At 35.9% G+C, this 21,179-nt stretch overlaps 1 long non-coding RNA gene across 1 annotated transcript in view; it reads left to right on the forward strand.

The window, feature by feature from the left end:
- Positions 1-19,907: 19,907 nt before the first annotated feature.
- The window catches only part of LOC143364171 (uncharacterized), a 432,692-nt gene continuing 431,420 nt past the window's right edge, over positions 19,908-21,179 (forward strand). The window contains exon 1 of the long non-coding RNA XR_013084010.1: positions 19,908-19,934. This is a non-coding gene — a long non-coding RNA (uncharacterized LOC143364171). The remainder of the gene's footprint in view (positions 19,935-21,179) is intronic.

Here is a 21,179-nt window from a genome sequence, read left to right on the forward strand (position 1 = left end):
AGCGAAGTTTGTCGAGGCAGTTAAAAGTTTGGTAGCGTCGAATGGTAGGAGGTAGCACCGAACACCTCTGGCTCTTAGAACTATAAAATCTCTTGCACGATGCTTACGATCGAAATGATTTATTCTTAACGAATTCGAAGATTTGGCTTTCTTGGCTCTGACGCTTCGACCGTTAAGATAACGGGCTTAATTGCCTCGTTCGCCGCGATTCTCGCTGAAAATTGGGAAGACGAAATTGGAGACGACGAGGGTAGAGTCTAACGAGCACTGTCTCATCGGCTGAGTTCCACAAACCATGCTCTTCTGCATTTTAGATAATACTTATACGAACGCTTCACACTGTTGTAGAGAACTTTTTATTCCAGCTAATTTACATGTTATTTCTTGCGGATACATTGGTCCTTATGTTGTTCCTAATGTAGCAGTTATTCGTTCAATTTAATCGCCGGTCGCTGAGCAATTAACCAGTTGGCTGTTGTGACTTTTTTGAAAAGTGTGTACCTAACTTGCGTCACAAAAATAAACCGATGACGAGTATACTCGTCAAACACAGAGTATGTGTGGCTGTTATAATATGGAATTAAGTTGTAGAACATTAGAACATTAAAAGTTATTTCAAATGACCATAGGAATCACTCCTTTCAAGGAAGTACAACATTTTTTGTTGTGAAAGAAAACAATACGTTTACAAAAAAATTCACACTATCACATTTTTTTCATAATAATTATATATACATTTCTATTTCGCCTCTAAATATTTCAAACACCTTGAAGTTTACGAATATATTTTAGTTTTCGCTAAAATTGCAATTTAAACAGTAAATTGTAACTATTTTTTTACGCATGACGAGTATACTCGTCACAACACGAAATATTGCCATTTCTTCATGACGAGGATACTCGTTAAAAACAGCTGACTGGTTAAATGACAATTTTGATACTCTGGGGCAAAATAGACCCAGGCATTAAAACAACCGTGCATTAAAAGTGACTGCAGTGAATTCTCGTTACGAGTCAGCGCCAACCTTACGATTTGAAGTCAGTGGAACTACCCAGACCACCGCGGTGAGGGGCCGAAGCTCGAGAGCCGTGTCTCGAGCTACGTGCATCATTGTATCGGAGAAAGACATTTTCTCAGTCTTCTTGTCACTATCGGTTGGTAGTCACAGTGATGTGACTCTTAGGTTTCCAGCGTGCCCTGTGTATTTCAAATGCGACGCTCGGCGAGAACCTCAGAATCCGTCTAAGAGTCGGTCGCCAGAACCACGCAACTGACTCGTAACGAGAATTCACTGTAATTTGTATTGCTGATTGTACTTTTTACAAAAAAACAAAAAAACTGAAGTCTGGTCCAATTTTGAAAAAGTTAAAGAGTGTCTATTTAATTTTGTCTCCGATCGTAAATAGATAACTAGATCAAGCCGTCGCCAATGACAAGAAGGTCGATCCGACATAAGAATGATGAATTTCTTAGAGTCCATAAATGTTCATTATGAAAAGAAATTACGGCGGTCCTTAATCGCGAGCTAACTGAAACCACGCAGTCCGCAAACGTGGGAAATTCGATTCACCTCCGAAGGAAGGACAGAAAAAGGTGTAGCATTGCGAGGCGTGGGTGTCAAACGCAGGATATGATGCGAGACGACGGAGCGAAGCACAGTGAATCGCGTCGACAACAGGAGGAAACATTTTTCCCCTGCATGAAAGGGGAGTTGAAGCGTAGATCGGGTGCGAAGTTACTAAACAGACTGCGGCAACTTGCCGCGCAATGCACCTTCCTTCCACCCTTTCTTCCCTATCTCCTTTCGCTGGGCGCATTTGCATTTGAAATCGAGACGAGCCTCTGGATAAAAGACCACCCCATTCCGGCGGCCAGCTCGAAACACTCGTTCCCTTGCATTACAACAGTGAAAGACAACGCCGGAGAATAGAAAAAGAACGAAAGATGGTTGGCGAAAGGTGGAAGAGGAAAGGAAGGAGACGGCGAGGAAGGGAAAGGCCGATGAACAGGGACGAGGAGAGATAGCCGAAGAGAGAGGTGCAGAGAAGTTTTTGGGTGTTTGCCCTGCCCGCGACTCGCCCGCGTTGAAACTCGTTGGAGGTTGTCGCTGGCTTGGGCCACGGGGGCAGACTCCTCGAGAAAGGGAAACAGGGTGCTCTCCATTGTTTAGCACCGGAATGGATGCGAGCTTGATGGAATACAAAATAGAGACGTGACCTACCCTGATTGTGGAAAGCGATGGTCGAACCGGACGATGAAAGAGACGCGGCAACGATACCAAATAAGGGGAAGAAAAAAGACATGAATCCGGAGGACGAGAGCGTGACGATGACAATGCTGCCAACCAGGCTTCTGCTATGAAATCCCTGAGCGAATATCGCTGGCCACGATCTCGCGAGAGGCAGGTGTCGAAAAGAGATTACGAATGTCGTTGTTGATCGATGTAAATACACTTCCTGTGATAATACGAATCGGATTGTATTAAATTGTGATATATTCGCGATACGTCGTTCCTTCTGGATTTAATCTCTACGCATAAAAATTCGTTCATGCATCTCCATACCTTCAGTTAACTTTATAAAAATATTATTTTTTTCTAATGAGCTTCGACAAGGCTTGTTTAGTCTACTGTGGTGTGAAATTTACAAAATGTATATTAGACGAAACTCCACGGAGATATAGCTGCTACCAAAAACCGTGTTTTGAAGAAATGACTTTGGGAAAATGGCTGCCACGTCCTTCTAGTTTAAGACAGCTTAATTGAAAAAAATGCTATTTAAAAGTCGTATAATAAAAAATTGTTCAGTTTAAATCATTCGATGGTTTCAAATTCTCTTATACTATCCTTAACTTGATATACATACATACTTACTTATTGCTGTTCGTATAAAAGAATAATTTTCAATAGCATTTCGTGAAACGTGTGTCGACGTAATATTAACATTAACGACGTTAATATTAGAGGAGGGATAGAGATAGCGTATAATAGTGAACCGCTGCACCGCTTTACAAAGTTACAGCCATTTTATCCTCGTTGGCAATACGATATCTACTCTGGCACGGGTGACTAGTATTTCTTAAAAAGAGAAGACCGTATAATTACGAAGACTTTCACCAAAGTAAGATTATATAATATAATTATAAATTATCAACAGAAAAATCAGAAAAACAGACAACTGAAATGTGTCAGATTTTTTTCATAATTTTAGCACATAAATCAATATGAAAAATTAATCGAAAACCGCTAAAATGTAACCCTATGACCACCATCCCGTTCAAGATAGAGGGTTATTATTACTATTAATACATCGAATCATCAGCTCGTCGCTCGTTTAAATCGACAGCTTTGACTTCGTTAATATGTTAATCCCTTTATGAAATTTTTGTTTCTAGCTACTGTGAAATGTTTTATTCCTTTCTGTTTGTAGTCCAAGACGAATTTCTTTAAATTATGAAAATATAGGTGAACAAGAATTTGTTTTAAAGTGAAAAGTGAAAATGTATGGCGTATTGTCGCAGGATCTTTTGTGCAGCTACTTCTTACCTTTCTTTCAGGACTGAAGGTCCTGATCCTGACTCCTTCATTTAAATTGTATTTTACGCAATAATAATCTTCATTTTCTGGCAACGTGTAGTTCTGGAATCACCAATGGACCCACATGCCAACGGTTGTGTTAAAATGGACCAACGACGTACCGAGTTCGTGGGAGTCATAAACCGAAGTACCGAACATCTAGAGAACTAGAGATACTACCTTGGTACCCTAAAACCGCCCTCACAGTGCCACGTGCTTGGTAGCCGACTGCATCGTACGGAAATAAAGGTGCTGATGGTGACATATTTCACCAAACTGGTTGCTTCTAACACGTTTCAGTAAACGAAACTTGTTCTAAATACTAGAAAACTGAATTTCTTATCAAATAACGAACAGGGGGGTTTAAAGGGGATTTAAAGGAGACGATTTAAAATATTGATATGGCATTATTTTATTCATTTTTGTCCGAAACATTTTCTTGTCGGACTATCGAAAATGTTTCAAAAACCGTGGGAGACTATAGTGAGTGTGCGTGATGACTGCAGCGCCGCTAGTAGATAGAATGTGAATTATTGGCAGTGAAAATACATATGCGATACCTATACTGTTAATGTTAACTGTCAACATTCGTTCACATCAACGAATGTCATGCAAAAACTGCGGCAATGTTGTCGCATCAAAGGATATTCTAATTCTATGGCTAAAATAAGTGATATAAATGCTCCAGCTGTATCATTTTATCGTTTCCCTGCTTCAAGTGTGCATTCGACGTCGAAAAAAGCAAAGCCAAAAAATCCTCGTTTGAGCCACAACATCGACAGTTATTGAACTCATATTGTCGACACGCTTACATTCAACGACACTTAAAACGTCGCCAGCAATAAATAAGTTCTTACTATTCTTTCTAACGGATTCCCTGTAACCTTGACACACGGCACTGGCTGAAAATCAAATTTTATCATTTTTTCATTCTTTTTTTATAATTTCCCAAGAACCACTATGCTATTTTTGCTGGCAATCGCAGCGCCGTCAGTATTTCACGTACCTTTCCTATAGACCATCTTGTATACTTATGTGTGCATGCATGTTATAATTTGAGAATAATATTGTTAATTTTAGCAATGTACAATATTTAGTGTTCATCAGTTAAGTTCTAAATATTTAGTATAAGTTCCATGTATTAATATAAATAAAAAATAATTAAAAGAATAAAAAGGTGGTTTAGTTGAAAGAATTAGAGGTAATTTTAGCCATACAATACTTATGTACGGTTGTCTGTTAAAATAGTGACTGCGATTTTCAGATTTTTTTGGAACGTAAAATATAAAGGCGCGGTTTAAATCTTTGATTGATGGATTGGAATTGTTTACTCTGTTATACGATTCATCGGGAATTTATAGCTGCAATGGAGAAAGAGGTGGTTGGAAGTAGACGAAGCTTTATGCTCTTAAAGATTTGTATTTGTGTGACAGGATTCATTGAATATCACAGTGAATTAGTTTATACTTACAAAGCCGCGACACAAATAAAATGATCGTAAAAAAAATTGTGTCGCCATCAATAACTTAGACCGACGTCTATTCTGTGACACAATAAAGTGAAGTAATTATTGATTGAATTAAGAAGAAGATGTTAGTGAAAGACGATGGTATACAAGTATACGCGAACATTGAGTTAAGTCATCTTCTCTGATAAGGTTAAACATGATAAACACTGTATTTACATATAGACAGACAGTATAATAATTAATATTTCCCCAAATTAAGTAGACTGTATTCTCGCAATCAGTCAGAGCATAAAAAGCAATTAAACAACATTTCACCTAGATTGGAGAAGCATAGTAGAAATCGTATTGGAAAAACACCAATCTGTAATTACACTTTAAATAACATTATAAGGTGCTGCAGTAACCGTATTGTGCGTTTATGTTTACGTTGTATATATATGATATTTTACCTGAAAATTTATCTGAGAAAGAAGCACCGACAGTCTGGGTAGTTTAGAAGTACAGAGAGGAAAAACCGTTACCCGGCAAGAGAATGATTCTATTTTTCCTCTTTTTTCCCCACAACGGTTTCAAATAGAATCAGCTACAGCTACTTTTAAGCTTCGCGAAGTACCTACTTTAGTGAAAAAAGAAAAACTTCGGTTTCGTACACCAAACCCGCTAGGAACAACTGATTGCACAGGATCGGTGAGAAACTTGTACTGATGAGATAACCATTCAAACATTTATCAGTTAATTTCTTTCCAACTCGTTCTTGTAGTTTTTTTTTAAATAATTTCACCTCCGTAGTCAGAAGCGTTGAATACTTTATTTTCTTCTTCGAGCAACGTCTGAGCGCCTCAGACTATAGCAAGTTTTGCAGTTTCAACTACTTTGTTCAATTTGAACTTTGAACTTTCATTAGCTACGGCTAAATGTTTAAACAGTTGAACAGTTTTAATCATATGAGAGTTCAAACTTTTTGTTTCGTTCCAGTTTGAACTATGACCGTTAATCTCGTTTAATTCACGCGGAACAGAGTTCTACGGAATCGGTAAGTGTAAATCAATATTGTTCTCGGGCATTGAGAACCTCACGAGCTCTATTGGAAAACTATATAAACCTTTAAACAGATGCCGCAGCTCATAAACCGATTTTAGTTTGAAATTCTTGTGGTTGGAGTGGCTTCGATAATCCAACTAGGGATTAACTTTAAGTAGCTAATTGATATTTTGAGAAATAACAGTTTAAACTGGTAGGGTCGAGGTAAACAATTAACATCACCGATAGCCAAAATCTCGATCGTCGAACCTTTTCTGCATTACATAGCTTCTCAGTAATGTAGTGTCCAATTCTATACCGTATATGTCATGGAAGAAGTATTTTTTACGATTACAATAAAGAATATATCATATTAATGGTATTATAACGACGCTTTGAAAATAACCATTGCTTTCATGGTATCAGATAATCATCTAGTATCGAAGAATTATAATAAGGTGGTTTTGGGAGTTTTAAAATACATTTTGTATTTGCATTTTGAATCTTTTTCTATGTAACTGAATTCTGTTCAACAATGTATTTATTATTGGTAGTAACAGACGTCGTGTAGCATTACGTGTAACATTAAATTTTCAGAACGTTATTGCGGATAAATTAAATCTCCGAAATATTCTATGAAATTTTTTGAGAATACACGAATATCTGAATGTAATATTCTAATTTAAGAAAATAATTTATCAAACCTATTTTCAAGTCTTGTGTTGTTATCAAAATGAATTCTTTGTTTACCATTAGTGTAAGTCTTCTACAATTTCAGTGTTCAATACCAGTTTATACTGATCCTAAGCTTTGATTTGTGAACGAGCTCGGGACCTTCACGAATTATGTAAACGAATAAACTGTTATTATATTGTTGGCCGATAGCTGTGAAGTGTTATTTGTGAGTCCCCATAAATCCTACAGATTTCTTGTAGAGAGTAACAATATTAATTTACCTGCCTGAAATTTTTAATTTTATATGAATAATAATTCTGTAGGACGACTTAATTATTTCTACTCATACTGTGAAAATAATATATAGTGTCTCAATAGTTTTACAATGAATTCTATATGATTTTTCAATATAATAAAAAAGAAAATCATTTTTTTCCAATCCATGACTACTTACACAATCTTACACATTACAATCTTCATCACCAGCTTCTCATAAGTTGTTGTTAATACAAATCAGTATTGACAGTTTTGAATATTAATTGAGTAGCGCAATAAAACTAACATAAAAATGACTATTTCAGTTTAGCACATAAATTATTGATTATCATTTATACAAAAATAAATACACCGTGTTAAAACATATATTGTATCTATGGAAAAATAGAAGATTTCAGACTTAAAAAATCAGCAAATTGTATGAACTTTTACATTTACTAGCATATTTAATAGTAGCAAAGAGGAGAGAGAAGAGACAGAGCACTTCCTGTCTAATTGGCATCATTCCTAACCTTCTACTTTTTACAAAATTGATACTATAAAATGACTAATCTGATAGCGAAAGCATGTAAATGATCGAGGAACATACCTAAAAAGAAATAATTCATTTGTATTTCTATAAAATTCCGTTCAAATACATAGAGGAAAAGTCCGGTTTATATTCGACTGATCCTCGTACACAAGATTTCGTAGAGCGAACGAGACAAAGCTTCGGCGAATTGATTAAACATTTCCAATGATTATGAAGCAATCGAGTGTACTATAAACGGCGCAAAGTGGAGTGGATCTGCGTCGAATTGTTCAACTTGAAATCTGAATGGTGCGCTGATGAGAATCGTTAGGAGCGACAACAAACCAATTTCGCGTGGGGAAATAAGGGGTGGAGAGCGGATAAGGAGATGAAACAAAGAGATAGAAAGATTTGGCAGGTGGGGGTCGTGGGTAGTGATGGATAAATAAATGCGAGAAAACGAAGCGCGGCGTCGTCGTCGGCGTCAGCGTTCAGTGCTGTATCGGAGGAATAGACTACTACGTGTCGCGACAGAAGATGAGGTGGTGTATGCAGGCCCTTCGTATCTGTTGTTCAAACTGCCAGAGGATCTAATGGCGCGAAGTTCCGGGCTGCATTCGTTGGTAAGCCTGAAGTTTTATCGCCCAGTGCCGGCTACGCTGGCAATTTTTCAGTCACCGCCCGCCATCTCGACCGCTTTGCGTGCTAACCTCGGATTTCGCCCGCTTTTCCCCTCTTTTTTAGCATCGTCGTCGTCAATGTGGCCCTCGAGTCTTTGTCGCCGTGCTTGATGTTATTGGCTCATTCCGCTTCGTCTTTGCCGACAGACGAAAATAAAACGATATACACCCCCACCCCCACCCCCATCACTGCTCGAAAAGGAATAACACGACTGACCAACTATCCGTGCGCACAGCTCGAATATTATTCCGAGAGCCGGCGAAGGGATCGGCCAAGGGAACTCGGCTCAAAGAACTGTAACAACTCACCGTGAATTTTGCTGATTTCAATATCATTTCCACGCGAATTTTGTATCGACGAATACATCGACACAAATGACGCTCGTGTTACCAGAGGCGTGTTCAATATCGCGATTATGAGCATTTTATAGAGAAAAAGTATTTAGCGCACATAGTCTTACATACGGTGCATGAACGCCTGAGCTGTATGTTGACATTAGTATTTGCAAATCTTTATTCACGGACGTCATAATCGTATGCGAAATATAAATTGTCTGTATTAATTTCGAAATACAAGAGCTACATATTTGTCCTTCTTTATCTTAATAATTTTAATGGGTTGGAAATAGAACGGTATTTTTAAATTGTTTAAATATTTCCGCTTTTTCTCAATTGATTCATTCATGTTTATTATATACAATATATAAATGCATAAAATGCGCGGTTCAGTTATTTAATTTCCTGGCCGCTGTTTCTATAAGAAGACTATTTTCTCTTAAGAAAAGAAGTAAATTTGGTTAAACTTCACCTTGACAACCCAGAAATTTTTAATTTTTTTATATAATCCTGTAGATCTTGGCCAGAGATCTTGCCAAAAATCCAAGTTTTAATGTGAGGAATTCATTGGTTCAATTTTATGCGTGTTTAAATTTGAGCGATTTTAAGCGTTTTTGACAGGTAAACGCGCGTCGCACGTCATCTAACGATCATTTAGTGATAAATGGCAGTAAAAGTACATGGCGATATTGACAGCGTAGCTTTGCAAACGTGATCGGCAAGCATGCTCGGCAAGCGTGATCTCCCTAACAATTACCGCGTAATTGTTTTCATTAACATATCGTATAGAAAAAACAAACTTCACTCAATACAATAATATACTTATCAAGACTGTTTATGAAAGTAAGAATGGCGCTGAACGTGTCAAATCGCCACGTGCGATAAGTTCTTTCTGACACGAATAATACACGTAATGTTATATCTTCTTGCTTGCCTGAAATATCATGTGATTACGTTTAAAATTACAGTTCGTAATTACAATGCAGTTCAAATTACACAGCAAAATTGAAAAACGAGCTGCAGCGCAAGATCGTTCGTGCTCGACTTGGGACTCTTTGCGATCGTCTACACGTCGTTGGTTTGCATGCAAGAAATTGGTTCGTTATAATGAGTAATCTGATTTGTTCCTGAGAAAAAGTTGTTAAATTCCTCTATTCCCCTGTGTCGCGTTACCGATCGCTTTATATCACTACATGGATCAGCATGCGACTTACAACAATTTCCTACAACCACGTTCGTAGCTCAGAAATAAGATCTCGATAGCGTTCGTTATTTTGTACGAGGGAGACTGTACAACTATGCATTAAACGCGACATGAAAGTGCAATTACACGTCGACCTGTATGCAACTGTTCAGATTGTTTTACAAGACCGGTTCTAAAATTATAAACTATTGTTTTAAATTTAGTTGTCGACTTTTTCGCATTTTCACACTTTCGAGAATTTAAAAATAGGAAAAAGAAACATTTCTAACACGTTGACTTCTACACGAATGCTCATAAAAATTATGCAAAATCAAAATTTAGTAATACAAGAATGGAAAAGACAAAGTTTATCACAAGAACGATTTTTGTAACATGCTTACATCTCGTAGATCCTAATCATTTATTTTTCAATATTATTAGTAATAAACCGGTTTACACAATCAAATATAGTAAAAATTGATTTTCAAATTTAGTAAAAGAACATACATAAAATTATGTTAAAATATATAAAAATACATGAAATTTTAAGATAATTGGTCAGGTGGATTTCAAAATATTTTGTAAGATTTTCCTCAAAACTATATTTGAAAATCAACTGAAGAAAATTGGGGTAATAAGCTGTGCTCATTAAACTGGTAATTCAATGTTCTTGAATTGAGTACGAAATAACTTTTAATTATTTCATGATTTTATTTATTTCATGATATCATGTGAAAAGGATTTATTACTTCTGTTGAGAAGAATCGTAAATAACTACGAGGATATCAAATTTACATAAACAAACGCAATCTGTGAATTACGTTTTCTTGAGATTGACTGCGATGTCGTTACAGAGAAAATTAATTAAGTTGCATAAGTACTTAATTACATAAAAGTGAAATTAAATTATTAAACGACGTTATATAAGTTTCATAAATATCAGTGTCGAAGAATGATAAAGTAACGACGGTAAAACAATATTAAATAACTTCTATAACTAAAGAATGATTTATTTCTTCAACACGAAGCGTAAACGAATATCTAAAATAACTTGCGACGTTCGTGTGTTCATATTTTTCGCATATGAATAATCATATAGAAAATATTCCTTCCATTTATTAAGCAATTCATTACTGAATTATAGATAAACTGGAATTTAACGTCAGCTCAAAACTTTTTTTACGGTGTTTGAATTTTCCAATATATTTTATCAAACAACTTTTTCACCCCGAATCTCAGTGGTAATTTTGAACGTTCCAAAGTGGATTATTGCGGATGTAAAAAAGTACTTGTCGGATATATTTTCGAGCACTATGTCGTACTGGAAGGCACGTACTGAAGTTGACGTGTATCTCTTGCCTGGCTTCCCTTTCAAAAATCTTTCGTGCCACAGATCACGATCGTAATGATTAATCGAGCTCTTGCTCACGATGCTCACTAATGGTTGATGGTAAATTAATATCGCAAAGCTAGAACATGGAAGATTGGTTTGATATGTGATTTGGGGAATGCAAACACACGCAGGAAATTCGACTACACGTAGTCATCGTTTCAGGGTTGATTCTATCAACCGAGATTAGGTGAAAATTGGGAGTCACGAAATCACGGTGAAATTATTAATCCTCGTAAAGTGGATACTTTTAACAATTTTATGGAAATTTATTTAGTGAAGATTAGGTTAAAAGAATGTTAAAGGGTGTAGCCGGATAAGGAGGTCAGAAGTTTCCCCAAAGTAAATTGAATTTGCAATAGCCCATTCTTATATGTTCTTATATGTCGACATGGGGGTAGCAATGGGGTGACAAAGAAAATCGAGTTTTTCCGTAACTTCTCTTATCTTTTTGAATTGAAAATTCTGAAAAAATCAGGCATATTTTAGTTAATAGAATGCACATCTATGAATTTTTTCAGAATTTTTAGCTTCGAAAGCGAATTTCAAAAAAATAAAAAAACTTCTGAGATGCCGATTTCTTGTAGAAGATATGAGATGCTAACTTTATATTGTTACAGGTTTAGGAACTCGTTATGGTTGTTAACATGTAATTTTTTCAGATTTTTCAAAGTGGGAGCACATAGCTAAAAAAACCAAAATCCAATATTCTTTACCTTGTCAATGCCCGTACAAGTACCATGTTCATATGGCTCGTATAATTAATTTCTTAGATAGACATTATATCAAATTCTAAATAATATGCATGTATTTCCATGGAAAAGTTCTTACCCCTCTGCTGCATTGTCTTCGTCGCTGTCTTCATTGAATACGGTTTTTGTTTTTTTTTTTTTTTAGTATGTGCCCGCACATTAAAGAACCTAAAAAAATTATATGTTAACAACCATAACGAGATGCTAAGACTGTAACAATATAAACTTAGTATCAAATAACTTCTACAAGAAAACGGCAATTTCAAAAGTTCTTTCATTTTTTAAAATTCAGTTTCGAAGCTAAAAATTCTGAAAAAATTCATAGATGTGCATTCTACTAGTTAAAATATGTCTGAGTTTTTCAGAATTTTCAATTGAAGAGGATAAGACAAATTACGGAAAAACGAGAGAATCTCTCTGCAATATACGTATATGAACTTGCAAGGGTCAAAATCTAGACAAACTGTCGCTTCAATATTGCAATGAGCAGTTTAGAAGTGGTCAATTGTGTTTCCTAAAAGTCCAATCTACGTCTGTATAGAGCCCAAATTGCGAATTTCTACCTCATCGTGGAGTAATTTGTAATATTCGGCAGAAAATTCGAATTCTGAAGCAAGTATGACGTCACAAGATGGCTGCCGCTGAGAGATTCTCTTATTTTCGAGAGATTTAGTGTTCCTATCGAAAAAAATGCTCTATACAGACGTAGCAAAGACATGTACAGACACGGTGGTATGCATTTTTAATTAATTACTTACTTATTTAAGACGTAAAATGTTTAGAAAAAAAGGCATAGCGTAACATAGCGTGACAGTCAAGGCCAAATGCCTGCCGGCCCCCTTAAGTTAAAAGACCGTTGTCCTTTTTAAAGAATTTATTTTATTTTCAGCTTTTTATAATCCCCAAACCCATTGTCTCCTAACCTAACCTCTACCCATTATTTTAGCAGAATGATTTTGGAGACCAATTAATACTGTCAAGTTGCCAAAATCATTCTTTTAGGCACTTTCAGACTATACGATAATATATGAACAATAGGTCACTATAAATAAATAAACAATGCGCCACCTTTGACCAATACATGTCTCTTATATACTTTGACTAACTTTCCCCTATCACAATGAAAGGATAAATGGTTAAAATTGTTATCTTGCATAACACATGGTAAATCGAAAATTCTTTATTTGCCTTCGATAACCTGTTCGTTCTATTCATTTGCATAAATTACACTTCCATGTATTTATCGTATTCCGCAAGTGTCTTTCGCCAATTGATAACGAATGACTGTTGTATTTCCTCTCTCAGTTAATTAATTTATCATTCGCAGTTAACGAGAAACTATTTTAATTAAAAAGACTGCGTTTCAATTAATCTTTGGTGTTTTTTTATACAGTATCACTTTTTCTCTTTCTCGTTCATTTTAGAGTTAACGATAGTCTGTATATATTTGTTCCTGGAGATTTTGATTAACGTCGATTATATTTTTCAGCGCGAAGTTCCGGATAATTAATGTTTATGCTTCGCAAAAAAATTTCTTAGCTTCACCCGAGTACAGAGTCCTCGCAGCAAACACACCATTTGTATTTCTTCCATTTTATTTTTAACCCGTATTTCTATTTATCCGAAGTTATTATAAACTAATAAATCTTGGATAGCGAATATTCATGACTTTGAAAAGTGGATGCATTAGTGGTATACATTGTCAAATCTGATACGGAGTATATAAAACACAGTACAATTAACCCTGTTTTCAGCACTCACATTAAGCGTTGAATGTATCGTTTTTTCACATCAACGAAGTTTGATGGAGGTCACCTCCTGAATGATTAATTTATACCCGACATGGTAGATGTAAACATCATGCGCTTAATTACCACGTCAGTGGCAGTTTTAATTTAGTAAGAAAATTACCCGACACGTACAATTTTTTTTAATAGCATGTTGCTGTGTAATATGTGTACATAGTTTGGGTCAGATAGGGTTTTCTAAAGTGCATTACAATGTCAAAAATGTTGGTTACTTAATCTCCATCTGTTCATCATTTTCCAACTAATTTATCTCTCGGTATCAAGTTCATATGATGGTAAAAAATCAACATGGTAAGCAATTCAATCTGTAAAAATTCAATCTGTTCATTCCTTTGTCGAGAATGAAAAATTGTGGTACGGTGAGACAAGATTAAAATATGATTATTTGCATAATTCACAAATGATATTTGCTAAGACGGTAACTGTAAAACTAACAACATTTGTTAGATGCATACGAAATTACCAGCGCGAAATAGGACTTCTCGATACTTCGTCTTAATACTCAAGAACAAACAGAGTCAAAGCCAGAAGTCGAACGCATAATCAGACATCTGTAGCCACGTGCGGTACAGCTATATTAAATAAATTAAATTTCAAACATAAATAAAACACTCTGCGACTCATTTAATCTCAACAATGCTATTTTTTTTTTTTTGAACCACTGATGCATATGTCAAATTGACACAATAGATGCGTATAAAATGATCAATACTATAAATGATTAATATTTCTGATAATTGCTACATGCATTTCTTGCTTCCCATAATTTATACTTTCACACATGTGCTACATGTCATACGCGTGATATTATAGAATTAATACTAACACTAATTTTACAAAATTTGAAAATACATTGATTTAAGACTTTAAATGTCTTAATCATATTTGTAATAATTATAATTTTTTGACCGTCTATTATGTGGCAACATAATGAAATGAAATTTATTAATTTTAGTTTCTATTATATACATTTTGTATAAAAATATTTGAAATTTCAAAACTTATTAACAATTATAGATTACTTCCGGATGGATTACAAAATTTAGACGAAGAAAGTTCGATCGTAAAACACAGTTTCAAACAAATTTCTACTGATATTACGATTCCCGTGTGAAAGTTTAATTACATCTTTAGCACATGTAATAAGGGCCATTTGATCGCCCACGCTTTATAGATTAACAAAACTGTAAAATTACTATTAATTTTCATGCAATCTTTACTATCCGATTATTGTAAACAGTTTTTGCTACAAGGGAGCATTGCGTGTGATATCAAAGTATGATTAGTAGTGCTTATATCAACCTAGAAACGCTATTACCTATTATTACGACAGTTACAAAAAAAACTCGAATTGCTATATTTATAGTAAATTGCCTTCCATGTTTACCATTTATGTAAATTCGTCGTAGTATATACTACCACCTTTAAAATCTGTAATCCACAGCATTTTCATCGAAATAAATGCATATGCATTTTGTATTTAAATCCAGAATAGTGTCCATAGAAAAGATCTGGAAATTTATTGTTTATTAATACACTACGGACTGTATACATTTATGACAAAAATGGCTGGGTGAAATAGAAAATAGTGAAAACATCAAATGAATTGAAGAGCGCAGCATTATTTTCAATTTGTTAAAATTGTTACGAGAGAAAGAATTTTTATTTTGCATCAAGATTGGCAGTTTACTTATTAATAATGATGACGATGAAATGTTCAGGGTGCGGCCGGACGGGTGATACACCCGGCCAGGGGTGATTCTACATGTAAAAATAAGTCGAAAAAAAGGAATAACTTTTTTTCGTTCGACGCCTCGTTTTCGAGAGAATCGAGTTTGAAGATTCGTCGGGTTCGTGTGCTTGTATTCAATAGCATTATTAAAAGCTTCAATTATTACTTCGGAGTATTCCTGGTCCTTAAATTATCGACTAGCCTTACGATTATGGTTTGAATAAGCTGTTTTATTTAGCCAATCGATACAAGTCGGCACTCCTCAGCGAAAATTACAAAGCATCAATCCATTGCCACATTGCTATCGAAGAGTTACGGGAAAGCACACTCTAGTAGATGAAAAATAAACGTGAATATTAATATTCCGTGTTGAAAGCGAGCAACCGAAGACGACATTATTGACGGAGCGAGCTGATATTTTGGAGTCAGTAGCTCTCTTGCCTTTCGCTTTCCGTATCCCCGTATACCCTCGTGTACCTGTTAAGTACGAACGCCGCTTCAGCATCGCATTAGACCCCGGAAAGGTGTATAATTATAAACGACGAAACTATTACCACGATTTAAGCTCCATCTGAACTTTCGCGTGCACGGGGAATGGCCGAAAGCCGAACTATCCCGTAGGTTACACGTGTGTATATATATATATATAGCACACGCAACTTGTGTGTACGGTTGCAAGCTGGACTTCCTGTACCTCCCGCTGACAAATTGTTATTGCGACGATAACGAAATACATAATTCAACCGCGTCCGAGGAGCGAAACACTCGACAGCCCGAGGCCATTGTCGAAACGCCTGATGCACGGGGGGGGGAGGGGAGGGATGAAGGATTTTGTGTCTTGGATTTTGCGAGCGTTACCGGTGACGACAGCCGGCGAGCACGTCCAAACTTTAACTGACAGCCGCTTGAGATGCGTATATAAAATAGACGAGGCGACACGGGTCCGGCTGCTCATGAATTTGGAAGCGTCGTCACCGACGCCGAAGAAGCGGCTGACTACGAATTAATGATAAATTTACGGACCGGAAGACGACGACACATAGTCACGTGAAAAACGCGTGTCTTTTAATGAATAAACGAGTGGAGGGGCTTTATCGAAGAATTTTCTGAATGGGTCAGACGAAGCTCGTCGTTTAAGTCGCCTGCTTGCTTAAGCGAGAAATGCATATGTGGCGGCTACCTCCTACGCACGCCAGCAGATGGACAAATAGCCAACATCTCTCTCGCTACTATCTGATCCGTCTCAGCATTGTCGCCAGGCAGGAGAAATCGAGGGGAATACAGTTACCCTCTCTCTGGCATTACCGGGTTAGTCACGGCGCAGACGCAGACGCAACACGAATTGGATGCGCGCATCGCGTCACGTGACCGGTCCGTGGCGGAGCGTGGGGATGCTCGCCGCCAGAAAGTGAGGGAATAGCGTCGTAGAAGGGGAAGGGTAGAGCGGGAAGACAAGTCTTCATCTGGCAACACTGGTCCAAGGCAGGGCCCGCTAGATATCCTTACCGACGAGTCCTCTAGCGGGCCTAGGACTCTTTTCCTCCTCTCTCACATAACATCAGCGGCCGCCAAATATACTACACGCGAACTATATGGTGTTAAAGCTGTAACGTCTTCCTTGAAATGTTTCTTATTCTGTACGAAATTGAGACTAGACATCGTGATTGGCAACAAATATTCACGTTTCTTGAAACTTACGTTTGACTCTTCGTGTAAAAATAAGACGAATAAAGGGAATAACATTTTCCGTCTGACGCCTAATTTTCGAGAAAATCATGTTTGAAAATTCAGCGGTCATGCGGGATAAATACGCTTCTGATCATGACCAACTAATTCTACTTTCTGCATATATTAAGTCGGGTTCCATATGAAATGACCGATTTCAGAATGTAAATTTCATAAAATGTTTTAATCTACAGGTTCATTATATAGGATGGTCCAGTACATGTTAGCACATCTCTGCCGTTTTTGAAAATATGAAGAAACTTATAAAATATAAAAAAAAATATTAACCTATGTATGTCCAGAAATTAATAATTTAAGAGACATTTCAACTTTAATTTTGTTGAATTTTGTTGTTCTTATTTTGCGTTGATGAACAAACGCGAAAATGTGGTACATAAGAACTAAGGAACTGATGCCTCTAGTAACAATACTAATTTAGATTACGGTAAATATTCTATTTACAAAGTGTCAGAGTCAACTTTATATTGAAAATTAAAAATTGCAAAAAAAGAAATTATTAATTATTAATTATTCATTAATTCATATTCTCAGTTCGTTTAAGATTTTTCAGTAAGGTGTATCGTAGTTAAATAAGCTGTTGAGTGAGTTTTTTGACGTTTTATTATTTATTTATTGCCAACACAATAGGTTCAATGATGTAGCAGAAGTGCGGTCTATTTTTAGAATCGTCTTCCCGTCAGAGAAATGGAATAGGGACCATTGGTGGTCAGGCATGTGAAATAAAGACCATTTCTGGGTAGATAAATGAAATGGGCACCATATATGGCAGGATAAGTGAAATAAGGACCGTCCGTAGCTAGATAAGTAGAATGGCGTCTGTTCATGGTCAGATAAGTAGAATGGGGACTATATGCGGTTAAATGCAAGTCATTAAATGGACAGATAGTAAAGGAGCCGCATATAATTATGTATGTAAGTGTTGCAGGCAGTATAGACAGATAGTATGTGACCATGTACGTGCAACCATATAATTTTGGACAGTAAGTACAACGTGCAAGACAATATTTGCACACACAACAATTCTTAACTTCGTCTGCATTTGCACAAACGTGTTGTTGTCATTTTGCAGTACATCATCACTAGACTACGAATCTTTATTTATTTTTAGATTTATTCGAACGATTCAGTCAAAATTTAATCTAACAGTGTAGCTAGGTAATTATCCTATCACTAGAACACTTGTGTTCCACTGCTCAGTACGGATAACCGAGGTGCCACTGCATCGTGGATTATACAAGTGAATATAATCCCAATTGTGTCGTATTTGGTGTGGTTTTAATCAGAAAAAATGTCACGAATATGTTGATAACAGTTTCTTTAAAAAATTCAGTAGCAGTAAAAATCAAGGAGTATCTTCTTCTGAATTTTTCACATATTTCACTGTCCTTATTTTCGTATAAAGCAGCGCGAACGAATTTAGTCCTGAATCTAAAAGATTCATTGACAGAATTTCTAACGAAAAGAGACGAAGCATTAGGTTGTCGCGTGTGAACGCGAAATTGACCCTCCTACGTCGAACGCTTCGATGTTTCTCGCGCGGCGAAAACTCCACGCAAAAGCATTTTCAGAAAGGTACGGAGCAAGGTGAAACCTTAAGGGGATACCTCATCCTTGGAATTTTCGGAGGCTTTCCGGAAACACACTGCCGAGCATACTCGTTTCACCCCTTCGTTCTGACCCGCTAAATTATTCAATTCATTTTCGTGCAGTGCCGAACTAACTCGAATCCAGCCGACTATCTCCCTTTGCCTACCCATCGTTCACCCCATCGTGCATGCGATGTCAATCTTAAATTCCAGTCTTGCCTGTTTCCACGGGTTTGACGTTGTTGTCGCCGCGGAACGTATGCAGGAAGGATCCCTTCCCGACGTAGAAAATAGAGCACGCATAAGCAATGCATGCTGGGGGATTACCGGTACTACGCCCGGCATTTTCATCTTTGCCAAAATGCTTGATCTTCCTGGGCGCTAACTCCAGAATTCTCGCCGGAGAAACGAACTGGAATGCTCGGCAAGATTGCTTTGTCGAAACTTAACACTTCGGCTCGCCAACGCAACGGCGAACTAACTATTTACTTTGTATCTAACTTCGAAATGTAAACGTGGCACGAATAAAATCATATCGAGCAATAACGGAGCATTCGAATCAACTTTTAAGAGAACGCGACTTGCTACTTTTACACGCGTCTTGCTTTTCGTTTAACTTTACGAAGTGACATTAACATTTTCTTGTTGTATTTAATCGAGATACTACTCCAATATTAGTAATCGACATACAGTAGACCCAACAAGTGTTTGAACATTTTTCCTATTTTCGAGAAATTGTCGATATTTAAACTGTGATAATTTTGTTAAAAAAGTAGTATGAAAATCTAAATGGACTCGTTTGAGACATTATTTTTTAAAATAATTCCTGTAAACTTATGTACTCCTAACAATAGTTTTCATATTTTTAACTATTTTTTTTTATATTCATTATTTTCTTTTATTTCTTTTAAATTCAGCCTTTTTTTAGATACTATAAAAGTGTTTTATTTTCTCCATCTGTGTCGCGAAATGTTTATAAAATGTGCTATCACAATAGAGAATTGTTTAATTTAAAATAAAAAGCAAAAATGGTTGAAGCATTTTCTGAGGATCTGTAATGTAACTCTAAGGAGCACACTATGGTTAAAATAATTTTAGAAGTTACTAACAATTGTTATGTGTTATTTCTAGGGCATGGTGAAGAAAATGGAGAAGTTGGTGCCAGCCGTTCTGTAGCTTGTTTCCAGTGATTAAAGGTATGGGAATTAAAGCTGTTATGCGGTATCTTTCATAATTGCGTATACGACTTAAAACGTTCGGAAGACAGAATAAATTAAAATATGAAGCAGTTTCATATGACAAGCTTCTAAACTTTTGATGAAGATTTTAAAGAGACTTTAACACAGGCGAATATCACGAAATTCTCCACGCTATAGTGAGATATTATCATTGTAATTTTAATGTTCATCGTTTCATATCTGTATTCTTCTTTGTAAGAAGTATAGTTTTTATCTATTGTGTTTTATAACATATGGTTTCATTTTATTAGAAATGTAGGAATCATATTGCTATTTCACGAAGGTGTTAATTATTCTAATGTCGAACTGTTTTATTTCATCGCGTTTTAAAAAGGCATAAATATTATCTATATATTTTTTTATACCAAGTATAAAATATCTATTATTCAAATCATTATGATCAGTGCTCTATAGCATATAGTCTATACCATGAAGACTGATCACAAAACATTTTATTACTGATAGGAACCAATTGTAAGTAATTGTCACTGTAAATAATAAATTTTAAAAGTGTTTCTGTAAAGCAAAAATGAATAGTTAAATGTATATGCGAATACGGATGTTTTAAACGCGGCATTACACGTATACATATTCAATCCGTTAATGGATAAATTAAATTATCAATAAAATAAGAATTTCCGTACATTTTGATACATTTTTCATAAAATTGTACTTTTTATGTGTACCTACACATATGCTATTTCCCATCGATATTATTCGTGTATGTACTTTTATACCAACAAAAATAGACATATATATAATTCAGTCATTAAAAACTGATAACTGATTTAACAACTCAAAGTAGAGATCTCAATTTTCCCGACATAATATCAGCATCGTGCAATTAATGTGAAACATAAAATTCTCAACCAGTTACGCAAGGATATTCATACAAATTTTAGTTATCAATTTTTATGGAAAAAGCTGAGCATGTGGAAAAAATGGAACAGATAAAGCTTCATTATTTTTGCGAATCGTAAAATTCGGCATAAAGATGCCTGTTATATATTTGGAAAAAAGATACTAACGTTTAATTACTTTAATGAGATGCCGCGTATTCTTATGACTACAATTAGACTACGGGTCTTTATGAATATGTGGTAAGCGTAAATTTGTCAAATACAAGTATTTAAATTAACAACAATTTGTTGTCGTACTTCCATTTTTAAAAAACAGGCTATGCAAATGGGAAATTGTGTAAAG

The sequence above is a fragment of the Halictus rubicundus genome, chromosome 2 (assembly GCF_050948215.1).
Source record: "Halictus rubicundus isolate RS-2024b chromosome 2, iyHalRubi1_principal, whole genome shotgun sequence".
Lineage (NCBI taxonomy): Eukaryota > Metazoa > Arthropoda > Insecta > Hymenoptera > Halictidae > Halictus > Halictus rubicundus.